Source organism: Lissotriton helveticus, chromosome 12, assembly GCF_964261635.1.
Source record: "Lissotriton helveticus chromosome 12, aLisHel1.1, whole genome shotgun sequence".
Lineage (NCBI taxonomy): Eukaryota > Metazoa > Chordata > Amphibia > Caudata > Salamandridae > Lissotriton > Lissotriton helveticus.
Genome location: NC_136073.1, coordinates 691,048,996 through 691,064,574, shown reverse-complemented (window position 1 = coordinate 691,064,574; position 15,579 = coordinate 691,048,996). Strand labels below are relative to the sequence as shown.

The following is a 15,579-nucleotide window of genomic DNA, read 5'->3' as shown; positions in this document are numbered from 1 at the left end:
AACAAGAGCAGAAAGAGAGGGCTACGGTTGTGTATTCAAGCCGCATGTAGTTCACAGCCAGTAGGGTTAGTTGACAGACGGAGAGGCCACTGGACTGAGCCAAGACTTGATTGACAAGTCTCATGCCAATGACTGAAAGAGTTTGGAGAAGAATGCTGGAAGCGACGGGCCCAACGCCCACTCTGTGTATATTGCAAGCAATAGGTCGGGGTAACAGGCCTGATGTCAGAACTCAGACGTAAACTAGCATCGCCAAAGTCAAGAGGGTATTGCCTTATGACTTGATCTAACCAGTCACCGATTCTGCCAGTGTTTTCTGAGGTTGCCTTTCCACATCAGCACAAGTGCAATTAATGCTTACTTGCCGTGCTAAACAGAATTGGCAAAAAAGCATGATAATGTATATGAATGCACATGTCATAGTGGTTGTGCACGTATGTGCCATGAGGCTACGGCAGCCTAATTTGATGATCTAAATACATGCTAGAGCATACAGAACGATAACCCTGTCTTTTTATATTAGTTTTTTTTATTTACTGTTCCAAGATGGCAGATGGCCGTTTTAGAGCAGTGAATTAAAAAATGAATACACTATGTACAAAAGTGCTTTACAAGAAGGGAGTGGCTTGGAAGCAAATTGCAGTTGCCACACCTTCTAAAAAATCACATCTAAAACAATTTTCTAAAAGATTAAAATCGGGAGGAACAGTGGAGCAATCTGTAAATATCCATGCGACAGAGAGAAAGGACTGAGGAGGTTTGGGGATTGGAGGTTGAAGCAATAAAAAACACATATGGAAGATGGAGAATCAACATCTGAGCTAGTGAACAATATCGACACCATAGAGGAGGTGGGAATTTGAAGGCGAAGCAGCACACTAGAAAGAGCACAAGAAAACACATGCACTCCCATGCAGTGCTAAATCAAAATAAAATGCAGTTTTCTCAATGTAGTAGTGGAAAGAGATACAAGTCATCCAATCAAAAGGATGGTAAAGACGATGTGCTTCAGAGAGGAGCAAACACAAGAAGAGGAAGGTAATCCATCAAATAAAAAGCAGCCCAATCATGGTGGCAAGAAAGCCAACCAGTAGGAAGCAATGGGAGGACCCAGAACCCATGACAAATATTAGTATTGTCTACCATAGGTTTTCAACAACAGACTGCTAAAAGCTGTGTTTGAGACAGAAACGTGAGACTTATGCAAATGTATAACGTGAGGGAATTGTTTGCCTAAAAATAAAAAAGAAAGGTCAGATTAAGGGGAAAAGGAGGGGGTATTTGTCTTAAAAAAAATAAAAACATAAAATGGGAGGGTGCAGGTAAATGGGTAAAAGGAAAAATTCAAACATTGAATAAAGGGAGGGGCTATGAGTCTCTCCCCCATAAATAAAATTAATTAAAAAAAGAGATTTCAAACATTTATCTTAGAATTCCTGTATCCCTCCCACCTCTCGAGATTAATGGTGGTTTAATAATAACTACACAAATCTAAGATTAATCACTTCAAGATTAATCTCTTCTGCTTAATCTCAGTCATTAATTACCCCAAGGAACACACAACCCTGAATATCCCAGTTAAATTGAACAAAAAAGACAGTGCATGGTTTGTATGATTTTTTAAAATATTAAATTAAATATATTGCATACAGCCCTGTCTTCATTGACAAAATTCCCCTTCCAGGGTGGTAGTATTGGTAAGACCGATAACCATAGGCAGAAGTACAGCAAATGCAAAGATGGTAAATTACCAGTGTTTCTACTGAGGTATGCAAACACAAGGAGTTAATGGACGTAGCTCTGAACTATTCAGACACTCACCCCCAGTAACAGATCTGGGTTGAATCCATCATCATTCTTTTTTTTTTTTTTTTTTTTTTGTAAGACATTTATTGTACAGACAAGAGGGTAATAGGTACACTGCGTCACGCCAACAACCCGGAGGCAGGCCGCTATGAAGTTTACATCTTATATCCAACAGTGCAGTAGTTTGGGGGGAACCAACACAACAGGTCGCGTGATCCCCGAAGGAAGCATACAAAGCAAAGAATGGCACTTACTCGAACAGTGTAACATTAGCATGATCAATGGTCTTACTTTTCACTTTTTACCAGTGCTGTAGACGAACAAGTGAACATGAAGGTTCTGAGGCCGTTACAAAGCTGGCACCAGAACACAGCCTGTGGAATCGGCAAATCTAAAGGAAGCGTCTATCAGCACTATTTTCACCCAACTAGTCCAAACAAACAAAAGAAAAGTTTGAACAACAAACAACGGTGCAGTAGAGAAATACCATGCATTCGATACTTACTCACAAGTGGGGCAGTGCGCTCGTGCGCCGGGCAGCTGATTACGAATGTCCAGAAACTGTGGGGGTTGTGATTGCTCACGTGTCAGGTCTCCAGCACGGGGACATAGGGCGGGGGGAGGGGGGGGGGGGGAACTATAGGATCATGTGGCCTCAGGGGAGTTAGGGGGTGACAGTATCCGCTGGCTGCGGAAATGAATGTGGACTGTGGGATCGGGGCACGTCTCACCTCTCAGTGGAGACTACATTGGCACCAGACACAGAGGTAGTAGGCCCACATTGATTCCACACCGCTCTCATCCCATATCATCTGACACACCCACATCCGCTGCACCATCAGACGAGTCCGAGCCCGCCTGCTCCCTGGTCCAACACAAGAAGGGTTCCCATATGTCATTAGGCCTGGAAGCAGTTGGCATTGTTTCCCAATAAGTAGTTAATTGTGTATGTCCGTATGTTACATCTTTCACCCAGTCTGTGTATTTTGGAAGGACTCTCCCGCCCCAATGTAGTGATATTTGTCTTTTGGCGTATAGGAGGAGCAATGCATGTAATTTTCTATCACAAGGGTCCGTGTGTTTGACATATCCTAACAAGCCTAGGAGCGGTGACGGTGCATCTGCTCTATGTAGAATCTGGTTAATGGCAGTGAAGACGTCTGACCAGTATTCGTCCAGCTTAGGACAGCTCCACGCCACATGAAGGAAGGACGCATCTGCTCCTCCACACTTCCAGCAATTCGCATCCTCTCAGATGCCTATGCGGTGCAGCAGAGCCGGTGTGCGGTAATACCGGTGCAGAAATTTGAAGTGGATGAGCCTTAAACGATAGTTTGGAGACAGGGCCGTGAGTTGCGTGCAGCAATATTCCCACATGTCGTCCGTCAGAGGGTCATGCAGGTCTGCATCCCAAGCCTGACGAGCCGTGGATATTGCTATCGGGGCCTGCTCCTGCATGCAATTGTACAGTCTTGACACTAGTTTTTTCGGGGAAGGCCTGGAAAGTAGATTATGGAGGGCTGCTAGTGCCGTCGGTTCCTCAGGGAATTGGGGCCCCAATTTCTTACAGGATTCCCGAAGGGAGTGGTACAGCAGTGTGTCAGCAAAGGAATCAGGTTCGTCCTCACTATTTGCAGTCAGTGTCATAAAAGTACCCTCGGGATAGATGTCCGCAAATGTGTGCAGCCGCCGCCCTCGGAACGTGAGTGTGTCTCCTCTAGTACTCAAGCAAGGCAGCATCGGGTTGCCCCGCAGGGGGATAGCTGGCGCATAAAGCAAGGGGAGGCCCGCTCTGGTTTGTAATTCGCGCCAAGACCAGCGAAGCATTTCCACAGTGTCCACATCCTTCGAGGGTCGTTTGACTTTACCATAAAGCGCCACCCGGAGTGGCAGCGCGGCAGCAACGGCTAGTTCCACCGCCACGTGCGGTTGGTAAGGGGTGGGGAAGGCCCAGAAATGTAGGAACTGCGCCTGAGCGCAGAGGGCGTAAAGCTTGAAGTCGGGAGCACCGAGGCCTCCCTGTCTCAGCGGGAGTGTGAGCAGGTTCCAGGAGACCCTCGCTTGTTTCCCCGCCCAAACCAGTTGGAGTAACAGAGAGCGGACCCTCGTATGGAAATGCGCAGTCATGGGCAGCGGAACATTCACGAACAGATATAGGAATTTGGGGAGTACCACCATTTTCACCAATGCTATTCGTGCCACCAGGGATAAGGGCAATTTGTTCCAGACCTCAATTTTCCTCTCAAGCCAGTCCACCGGCCTGCCAAAGTTCAGAGACCACAACTCCTGTGTATCCCGACTGATCCAAATTCCCAAGTATTTAACCGCGTCAGTCTCCCAACGCAGGGGGTAGTCCGGTGACGGCTGAACCGTCTCGTCCGTGAGGGGGAATGCAACAGATTTCGTCCAATTTATGGACACTCCTGCAAGGCCTTCGAACCGCACAAATTCACGGAGCAGCGGATTCATGTTGTCTCTGGGATTGACGATATACGATGTCACATCGTCCGCGTATAGCGAAATCAGTAAACTCCGTGAGCTGAACCCAATACCCCTTGCAGTGTGGTGTTGCCGTATCCTGGCCGCAAGCGGTTCCATTGCAATGGCAAACAGGAGAGGGGACAGTGGGCATCCCTGTCTGGTCCCTCTAGAGATCGCGAAGGGTTTGGAAACGAGGCCATTTACACTCACTCTGGCCCTAGGTGCGCCATACAGGAGTTTGATTAGGGTTATAAAATTATTACTGAATCCCATCCGTTCCAGGACCCTGAATAAATAAGGCCACTCCAAGGAGTCAAACGCCTTAGTGGCGTCAAGGAACACCACTGCAGCATGAACAGAGGGGTGCAAGTAGTGTAGGACCGAGAATATGGTTCTGAGATTATGTGATGTGGCTCGACCAGGGATGAACCCGGATTGGTCGGGGAGTGCGATGATCGGCAACATTGGCTGTAATTTATCCGCAATGATTTTGGCATAGATTTTAGCATCCACATTGATCAGGGAGAGGGGTCTATAGGAGTCCAGAAACAGTTCATCTTTGTCAGGCTTCAATAGTGTAATGATTAAGGCTTCATGCATGGAGTCTGGAAGGGAGTTCAATTCAAGGGCCTCAACAAACACCGAATGCAATTTCGGCGCCAGTTCTTCCGCGTATGTCTTATAAAAGGTCGTTGTCAGACCGTCAGGGCCAGGGGCTTTGTTGGCCGGCATGCTTGTTATCACCTGAAGTATATCCTGAACTGTTACTGGGAGGTCCATATATTGTCTGTGGCTATTATTGAACCAAACTAGGGCGATGGAATCCAAAAAGCTTTCCAGGGAAGCCGGAATCTCGGGTTGTCTGGTGGTGTATAGGGACGCGTAAAAGTCTGTGAAGGCGTGTAGTACAGCTTCCTGGCCAAGAACCAGGGACCCTCTAGCGTCATGGATAGCATGTATGTAATGTGATTGTGTACGGGGGGCTATCAATCTCGCTAGGGTTCTGCTGGGCCTATCCCCTTCCCCATACCTCTGAGCTTTGGCCTGTTTTCCTAGGAATCGCACCTCGCGATCCGCCTCCTCAGTAAAGGCAAGGAGCTTGGTCTTAAAATCGCCTGCAGTTTGCAAGGATTGGTCACGGCAAAAGGCTGTATCAAGGTCTTTCAGTTCACGTTCTAACTGGGCTAGTGTTCTACGGATGGCTCGTAACACCCCCGCCTGCCTCGCTATGCATTGCCCCCGTATCACCGCCTTAAAGGCGTCCCATACAATGGCCTCTGATGACACTGATCCCGTATTTTCAGCAAAATATTTAAGTATGTCTTCCCTGATCTCTTCGACAAACACTGGATCTGTTAGGGCATGCGGGGGCAGACGCCATGTGAACTCCCTATGAATGATATCAGGAAGACACAGCTCAATCATGCATGGGGCATGGTCTGATAGGGATCTAGCTTGGACGTCGACTTCTCTCACCCATGTTGCCACCTCAGGCGACACCAGCCAAAAATCCAATCGCGACCAAGCAGACTGATGACACGTAAAGCAAGTCCCCACCTACTCCCCAGGGTGTCTAATTCTCCACACATCCGCCAGCCTCCCCTCTCCCATTATATCCAGGACAGCCTGTCGAGCCCTGGTATGCATAGGCCTACCCACACCTCTACGATCCACGACATCATTCAGCCCAACATTAAAATCGCCCCCTATAATCACCGACTGGCAATCAAGCAAAGCAATACGTGCCCATAAATTTCGAAAGAAGTCTGGATCGTCTACATTTGGACCGTATATGGCAGCCATCACCACCGGGCGCCCTTGCAAGGTGCCCTGTAAGATAACATATCTCCCATCTGTATCCTGCACACATGTGTGTTCTCGCCAGTCCAGCCCTCTGCGCACAAGTATAGCCACCCCTCTCGCATACTGAGAAAAAATAGCAGAATACACCATTGACCATCTAGCATTTCTCAGTCTAGGCGAAGGGACGGTATTGAGGTGAGTCTCTTGCAAAAAGCAAATGTCCACATTATGTCGGGCTAGCGTACTTTGCATTAATCGGGCTTTCTTGTAGTCCCCAAGGCCTCTAATGTTCCAGGTCCACAGCTTAACCCCCCCCATCACAGAAGTACAAACAGGTGTGCATTTTACCCAACAGTATCATCCCCCCGGTTTCGTCAGATCCAGCCCGCAGCACACTTCGTGCCCCTACGTGTGAAAATGTATTCATAAAACAGTTCTCGGAGCACCAATGTAGAGCTACAAACGACAACTTCATCAACTCCCCCCACCTCCCCCCTCCCTCACCAACCCCCCAATCAGGTTGTGACAAACCCCTTAATAAAGCACGCATAGCGTGATATAAACCCAACTCAAGAAACAGTGGGATGCACCCCATGGGGACGTGGTGCACCAAGCTTACACCCCCGTGTTAGCGGGGTGGCTACATGTAATTATTAAGTCTCCGTGGCCCCATTGTTACCCCCGCCTCTGGGTCGACCAACCCCACCACAGTTACTGCCACTGAAGGTCCAAGGTCCGGGCAGGCACAGATGGGCAGCTAGTAATACATCAGTGGCTTACCCCACACGTTTTCCAGGTCCATTGCACCAGCAAAAGGTGCGGGGACGTCTCCGATCATCAATCCAAGACGTGAGGGCAGCAAGGATTGTGGTGTTGCGTAACATACGGGGATAACTCATCTAGTCGTTGTCACTGAGTTGCTCAGTCGTATCCTCCAGCCTGGGGGATTTCCGTCTAGCTCCCGGACCAGCAATGTGTTTCGCAAATTTGAGCGCGGACTTCGCATCAGTGAAGAAGTGCGTTTCGTTTTCATGGAGCACCTTCAGCTTTGCCGGATATAACAGGGAATATTGCACACCAGTCTGCAGCAATACTTTTTTGGCCGGCAGAAATTCCTTGCGGGCCGCTTGCACCAGAGGGGTGAAATCCGGGTAGAAGTAGATGTTATTCCCTTTGTGCGTTATCCTCCCCTTCTCCCTTGCCAGCCGCAATATTAGATCACTGTCCTGGTAATTTAGCAGTTTGGCTAGGATGGGACGCAACGGCGCACCCACCGGCGGTTTCTTCCCAGGCGACCTGTGAGCCCTCTCAACCGTAAAAACTGGCGACAGGGCCGGGTCAAAGAGTTCGTGGAGTAGGTCAGTCACAAAAGCCTCCATCTTGCCAGTGTTCGCCGTCTCCGGAATACCCGTGATGCGCACGTTGGATCTTCGGGAGCGCGCTTCCAAATCATCTGACTTAGCGCGCAGGTTTTCAAGTTCTTTCTCCAAGTTCGTAATATGTTGTTTGGCCTGCTGTTGAAATTCGCAGCACTCAGTCTGTCTGTCCTCCAAACAATCCAGCCTGGTCTCGTGCGCGCCCACTTTGGACTTGACAGATTCTAACTGTTCCGACATGGCATCTAGTTTGGTATCTATACTCTTCAAGCTAGATCTAACTTCCATCATAAGTGCCCCAAAATCTATTTCCGCCGGTGCACCCTGCGACGACAACTCTCCCCCAGCCATTTCAGGTGTAGGAGTTTTTGGTGGTTTCTTATTATCGAAGCCTATTTTGGCCTGCCTGGCCTCAGCTTTACCCATTGTGATGGCAGTTTCCGGGCAGCAAGCAATCTGTTCGGCACCTCTTGTAAATATGCAGTGCTTCAACACTGGTCGTGCCCGCCAGCAACCCGCCAGTAGCAAAGAGCGCAGTTTAACGTGTAGGCACTTCGGCCACAGGCATATCACCCCACCAGTCACCCTCCACCAGTTGAATGCAGCTCCGAGTGTATTCAGGCAACAAAATGGCGGCAGCACCAACCTCAGCTTTCCGGTCTGTTAGTGCCAAATCCAGCCCAGGATATGTCCACTATACGGGGCTGAGGTCACAGTGGGTGGCCCCCGTATCCCCGATCCCTTCGGGTGGAATGCGTGTAGATGGCTGGCCGGGCTCGATTCGGTGGGCTCGATGCACCCCCCGGTAGGGCAGTGCGTCCGCAATAAAGGGCGGCCGTTCCGCACCTCCGCCATAAAGTCCCCGCCTCACCTTGCTTAGGTGCAGATGACCGCTGTGCGAGGTCAGCCCCAGCCTCCAGTCGGGTCGTTGCAGCGCCGCTGATCCTGCGCCGGTCATAGGGAACCGGCCGGCACTCCGGAAGGATCTTAGCCGGTCTCGGCACCCCTGAGAGGAACCCTCTGCCTCCACTCTATCCCGGTCAGCAGGTTACCGGTCTTCTCCCCGATGCAGCAGGGGGCCCGCCAGAGTGTACCGCCGAGGTGGCCTCGCCGCCGCCGGACCTCGCGATCCCGTGTCCCGGATCTCCCAGGGCCTCCAAAGCCGCGGCCCACAGTAGCTCGCCGCAGCCAGACCCCAGCTCCACGGCCACGGGACGTCGTCGGCGTTCAGGGCAGCCGTGTTCAGGATGTCGGTTCCTCCGTCGTCCGGGGGTTTCCGCACCTCAAACTCCGGCTACAGGATTGCTGGACGACCGTGGTCAAACCCCAGGTGTGACGGGGGTCCGCAGGGGCTCGAAGAAGGATTAGTATAGGATTACGGAATGTAGCCGGCGGAGCTCACTCACTGAGCGGCCATCTCGCTGCTCGGCTAGCCACGCCCCCCCATCATCATTCTTTAGCTCACCTCGCCACCTCAGTTCAGACCAAGCTATTCGCAAATCAGTCTTGACCCTGTGCCTCATGGCAACAGTCCAGCCCAAACTTCCAAGCCAGGTCTTCCCTTTACCGGAAACAAGCATTCTGGGACCGGTTTCTGGGTAAAACTCTTCATCGGCCAGGCTAGCTTGAATCCAGTGGCAAAGTGAGCAAGGGACCCACGTCTGGGCATACCCTGCCAACTTAGGGCAAACTAAGCAAACACAAGGAGATGATGGACAGAGCGCTGAAACTTTTCAGAAACTCACCTCCGTCACAGATCAGGGCTGAATCAATCATTCTTTAGCTCACTTTGTCACCTCAGTTCAGACCCTGCTATATGCAAATCAGTCTTGACCCTGTGCCTCATGGGAACAGTCCAGCCCGAACATCTCCTTGTGTTTGCTTTCTACTGAGGTATTTCTGGAGGAATGTATGCTGGACTCTGCATGCAGTGCATATGTTTCACTGGTCTCTGTTGCCATCCTAAGGTTCTTTTATTATGATCCTTTACTTGGAAACTCATCAAATCTTTGTTGCACAAGAGGATCTTGCTGGTGCAGTCCTATAGAGGTTGTTTAGCATTACATTTGCAACCCCGTTTTTGGTCTGGCATTACCCAAGACCCTTTGATTTTCCTGTGGTTGAAACAAATCATATTGGAGTACTAGAGCGTCCCGGGGTGTCTCCTTCTGTGGAATTGGAAAATAGGAAGTGTTTCCCCAAGAGGCTCAGCAAAGGCATTAGCAGCTGTGCATTGCAGTACAAACAAACCACATTGTTGACGAGAAGTAAAAAACGCACACACACACACAGGGTTCCGGAGTAGCGTGCTCCTCTCCAAAAAGCGCTTAGTGGCCCGCCAGGGGAGGTAATCGATATATATATATATATATATAACACCCTCCTAGCTACAGGTCAGGTACCCCTTAAATAAAAAATTCTCACAGTCTCGTTAGAAAAAACGCATTCGCTTGAAATCGGCAAAAGTTGATTTATTTCATCGAATAGCTTCAAGCTTATAGCCTGATGAAGGCATATATGATAAAGGCTTGTGTGAGTTCAGGTACGAGGTGGGAAAAGAAATTCTAACCAATGGTTGCGGACATGGAGTGTGCCACTGTCAGAGGAACAAACCATGGTAGTCGGCATCCCAATGACGTGAGTTGAAAGATAGGATGCGGGTGCTTGAGGACATGGTGCATGTCCAAGTTGGCCACGGCCAAGTTGGCGCGCAAATAAAATGGAAAATTGAACTGATTCAAGGAAAGGGGGTTAAATAATTAATGTGCCCAAACGATAAATCTGTATAATTTGCAACACAGGCAAAAATTGAATTTCTAGAAGTTTTGGGGTTAAAAAACAGCATGGTCCTACGTTAGAACACAGAACCTCTGTTCTACATATATCTTCGTTTCATTTAGACTTTTATTTTTATTTGTAGTCTGCACTTAATTTCCCTCCTCTTTCTCTGATTTTGACTCCTTCTCACATAGCTAAAGTCTGAGTGTGGGGCACCAATAATTATTGTGGAAATGTAGGTATTGCAATTGCACAGGAATAATAAAAAAGACTTAATCTTATTGATATGGTATATGCTCTCTGTGTGTATATGATATTAGTGAGGTATTATGAGACGATAGGTTGAATACTGCTGGATCGAGTTCTGGTAAGGGCTTTTCCTAATAGTTTGTTTCATCATCCCTTAGATATACATCCAAACTGATATATATCTATATCTATATATCAGTCAGTCAGTCAAAGGAAACTTTATTTCGACCATACAGGCCATAAAAGCATATACGAAAAAGCAGAACAATGTATACATGAGAAAAAGAAAAAGGTAAAAAGCAAGACTACTATATATCATTATAAAAACTGATATGACCGTGCTATATACTCTTTCTGAAGTTGAGTTTGACCAAATTGTAAATTCATTAATTTTACTCTCTATTTGAGCTTTTAAGGTCGATTAAAGTGCAATGTACAAGAACTTTCTAATTTCTGTAATTGTTTTCAAAATAAAATGACACATATTACAACTTAAATGCTAATACATTAAATGAAATGGCTGTTGGTTGCTAAAAACATTTAAACTTCATCTTGAAGATATTTGTAACAAATGTTAAAAAGAAACTAAAAACAGATAAAATTCAATGATTAAAAAGGTCATCCAAATAGGTTAGTTAGAGGGGGTGGGAGCCACAGTGTAAATATGTGCAAAACCACGTTATTTTTCCCTATTGTATAGCTTTTCAAAACATGTAACTGTGGAGTTTACTAGTAGCTACAGATTTCCTTATGGAGTTTCCTTAAGAATGGCTCTACGGGTGCACCACATAGAGTAAATAAATCGTCAGATGGCAAACACAATAAGTGAGTCAGTACCGTACTTAAGGAGCCTGTACGCTTCTGCGCAATGTCTAATCCCCATGTTTCTGCACAGTTGTAAGATCCACCGTGACCTGGGTTTACCATTTGCAGGGCATAAGAAGAGGACATGCGTTTCAGTTTCCTCGCCTTGATCACACCCAGGGCAATCTAAGGTGTGGACTCCCTGCCATTTGTTCGTGAATTCATGGATCGGGAGCGCCCCGTGTCTGAATTGGATATAGAGTTTTTTTGCAAGAAGCGGCTGTATGCTGTCAAGGCCCTCTTCTATCCTGTATTGCAACTCAATGTCCAAAAACTTGGAAGTTAGACAGCCCGGCTTGGTCCCCCGCCATAGTAGGTCCAGTTTGAAAACTCTGTAGGAGTCAAGTAGTGTCCTTCTGGAGATAGTTGGACATATCTCATCAGGAGTTGTCCACATGTTTGACCTCCCTAAGGCCTGGCGTGTGTTTCTAATATAGGCTAGCCAAGGGTTTCCCTGCACCTTGGATGTGCAAAACATCCTTTAATTCTTCTCTATATTCCACCAATTCAGGAGTACTCCACACGCGTCGCCAATATAAGAGTGGTCTAGAAGAGACCGCATCTGCTATAGGGCTAATTCCTAGGTCCATCCTGAGTGGTGTTAGGGGGGAGCTCTTGAGGAGGCCCAACAACTGTCTCAGAAATGTGTTTTCTGTCATTGCAAGAGAAGTGTGTTGACAGTGGCCCCACAATTCTGCCCCATACAGTGAGGCTCCCCATAGCCTGGGTTTTGTATATTTCTGCTACAGGGCCTATTACTTTTTACGTGCAGCTCTTGTAGACTTTTGAGATGCCTCCCGAGGTCTGAGTCAATTTAAGACTGGCTTTCTTTATTTGTATCCCCCATTCTATTTTTTCAGTTAGTGTGATCCTGAGGTAATCAAAGATGGACACTCTCTGTAAGGGCCGACCATCTAGTTGTGGAAATGGACAGTTCGAGGTGTTAGCGTTAAAGACCATATACTTGTTTTTTTGTAGGTTTATTTCCCGACCCGATTTTTACAGAAGGTACTGAACGCCGCAAGGACCCTCTGCATACCCTTCGGGGATTTAGAAAGTAAAAGCGTATCATCCGCAAACATAAGAGCTGGTATTTTGTGGTTAGCCAACCTCGGCGCATCAATGTCTTTCTCGGCCAGCAGGGTTTCAATTAGGCCATTTAAAAAAAGGGAGAAAAGTGTTGGGGCCAGGACACACCTCTGTCGTACCCCTTTCTCGACTGGGAAAGGGGCAGACAATTCACAATTTTTTCCATATCTTATTCTCACGTAATTGTCTTGGTGGAGACGTCCCAGCTGGTGGTAAAGGTATTCCGGAACTCCCATATCGAGCAGTATGCCCCACAGCTGATCCCGCTGCACCAAGTCAAAAGCGGATTTAAGTTCCACAAATGTGAGGTAGAGGCTGCCACCCTCTAGAACCACGGTTTTTCAGTGGATGAGCTGTAATCTAAAGATCTGGTCAATGGTGGAGGTCTTAGCCCTAAACCCTGCTTGTAAGGGTGTTAGTATGTTGTTCTCTTCAATCCAGGTTTGTAAGCGCTCCAAGAGTACACAAGCAAAACATTTTTGGGTGACATCCAGGAGGCTTATGGGGCGATAATTAACTGGATTGAGGGGTGAACCCTTTTTATAGATGGGGATCATTTCTGCCCCGAGACACGTAGAGGGCAACGCCATGCCTTGAAGGATGGCATTAAATAATAACCAAAGGTAGGGAGCCAAAACTGTGGGTTCCGAGCGAAATAGGTCACCAGGAATCTTATCCAGCCCCAGTGCTTTGGCTAGGATGCGCTTACCCAGTGCCTCTGTGATTTCCCTCATGGTGTATGGTGGGGCATCTGGTTTTGAGGGTTCCTCGTCTGGGATGAGTGTTTCTATCCTGCCCTCAACTTCTGGCGTCCTAGAGTATAGTGTTTTAAAGTGGGCTCTCCAGACTTCTTCTCCCAGGTTTGGTACTATGGCCCGTTGGCCTTCAGATTTCCCTGGCTTAACTAGACTCCAAAAAGCTCTCATATCATGATTGTCCAATGCTATGTTTATTGCTTCCCATTTGTCACTTTCCCAGTTCTTTTCGGCTTCGGCTAGAACGTTTCTATACTTAACTCTGGCCTCCTTGGTCCGTGGTCTATCATTTGTTCAAATGGAAATAAGGAGGTCATGCTTTGCTGTCTTACACTGTGGATTAACCCAGGGAAGTCTTGGTTTGGATTTCGGCATTGTCCTATTACTTATGTGGAAAAATTGGGCCAGGGTGGAGAGGAGATCCTGGTGATTTTTGGCAATTGTTAATAGGGGGGGATGGAGTGCTAGCTTCTAGTGATGGAAGAATCTGTTTGTATAGCGAGGCAATTTTGTACGGTGCTTGAATAAATTCTCCCCAACGCACCTGCCTTCCCCCTGCAGGAACTACTAAGGGAGGGTTCGAAGTTAAGGATGTGGTAGTTTGGCCTTCTCAAGCTAGAGTGATATTTCTAGAACCAGAGGATCATGATGGCTCTCCTGGCGAGGAATGATCTTAAAGTCAAGGACCTTGTGCCATAAACTAACATCTACCAGGATGTAATCTAGTGTTGAGGCCTGCCTCAGTCTTTTAAAGATCGAATTCCCTGGAGAGTCGGATAGAAATCGCCCATTACAGGCCCTCAATGAGTTGCTTAATGTAAGCGCGTTCATTTGTAGAACCAAGGGAGTCCAAGCCCGAATTGTTGAAATATTGGGCTCAGGGATAGACCAAGTTGAATCTTCACTTGTAATGCTAGATGGTAATGCAAGTTGGCAGTTAAAGTCCCCACCTAGGATGACCCAGCAGTTCTCTGGTAGACTGGGGAGAAACAAGGATAGGCAGTTGAGCGTGTGGGACGTTTGCCCATAACATACAGGGCATGAATAGACATTAATTACAGCAATCCTTCTGGATTTAGGAAAGGAAAGAAGGATACACAAAATGTCAGGGGAAAGGGTCTCTTGTTGTTTCGCCTTACAGCCCAAATGCACTCCAACGCAGGTGCACATGCCCCCCGAAGGTCTTCCCCTGGTCCCCTGGACTTCTGGAGCATAGTATAACGCGTAGCCCACTCTGTGTGTCTTCTCTTGACCACGTTTCCTGGAGCATGCATATATCATTTTGGTCTATGAGTGCCCCCCAATCTGGGAGCTCCAATTTCGTTTTGAGACCTGCTATGTTCCAAGATAGAATCTTTAAGCTTTGTGGTCCTACCTTCTTGGCCATGGGAGCCTGTGGGGTGTAACATGCCTTTAGCGGGGCCAGATATATACAATCGGGCCGTTCCGCACCCCTAAAACTACATTCATTGGCACCATGGGGTTTGTTAGTTGAGGTGGTATTTGGATCTATGGGGCCACCCACGTTAGTCTGCTCCTTAACTGTTCCTTGTTTCCTGTTCCCATCGTTTGACACTAGGTCATCATTTTCCACACACTGCCATTTGATGAGTTGACTGATGGGCTTTATTCAGTCAACCCAATCCAGAGGGCCGAATCTATTAGCAACAGGGTTATTATAGATCAGCGGTGTGGAACGGTCCCAGCCTACCTGTGGCCTTGTGCCACCCTGATCACTCAACCCCCAACCTTTAGCCATGTTTCCCTCATTGTATAGCTTTTGCCTAGGTGGGTAGAAGTATCCTAAGGGCAAAGAGAAGATGCCCCCGCATCTCTAGAGTGTCCCCAGTTCAAGATGTGCTGTACAACCCAGGGTTCTTTGAAGTTGATCACTATGCAATCTCCAGCAATGTCTTTTTGTTTCCTCCCCAGCCAGCTTACCCTCCGTGTGAATAAAATTTTGCCTAAGTCTTGGTTTGGTAGGGGCCTATTGTTGGTTAACCAGTGGATACACTTATTTTTGAGATTCAGGGTGGGACTCCCCTGAGCCCCTTTCCAACACTGGTACTCCCACTAACATGATACCATAAGGGGTGGAGGCAGAGGGCAGATTAATGCATTGTGTTACAGTCTGAAGTTTCCCTGGGTATTGTGTATGGTGGGGTTCTCTTGCGACCCTCGTTGCTATGACCAACTTGTTATGGATCTAGTTGGCGTGATGTGAGTGTTGCTCTATGTACAGACTCTTGGAGAGGGACAGAAGTAATCCTCTGCTGGGGGTTGGCTTGGTCCCAGCTTTGCGGGGTAGTGGATCTAGTGATAGAGGGGGCATTCTCACACATGTCTCTATTAAGCGATACAGGGGCAGGAGTGGTGGT

General features: G+C 47.8%; 1 protein-coding gene across 1 annotated transcript in view; it reads left to right on the top strand.

Annotated features, from left to right (window-relative positions):
- Positions 1 to 15,579, top strand: part of VAC14 (VAC14 component of PIKFYVE complex) — a 1,984,055-nt gene that overhangs the window by 849,887 nt on the left and 1,118,589 nt on the right. The gene's annotated exons all lie outside the window — the stretch shown is intronic.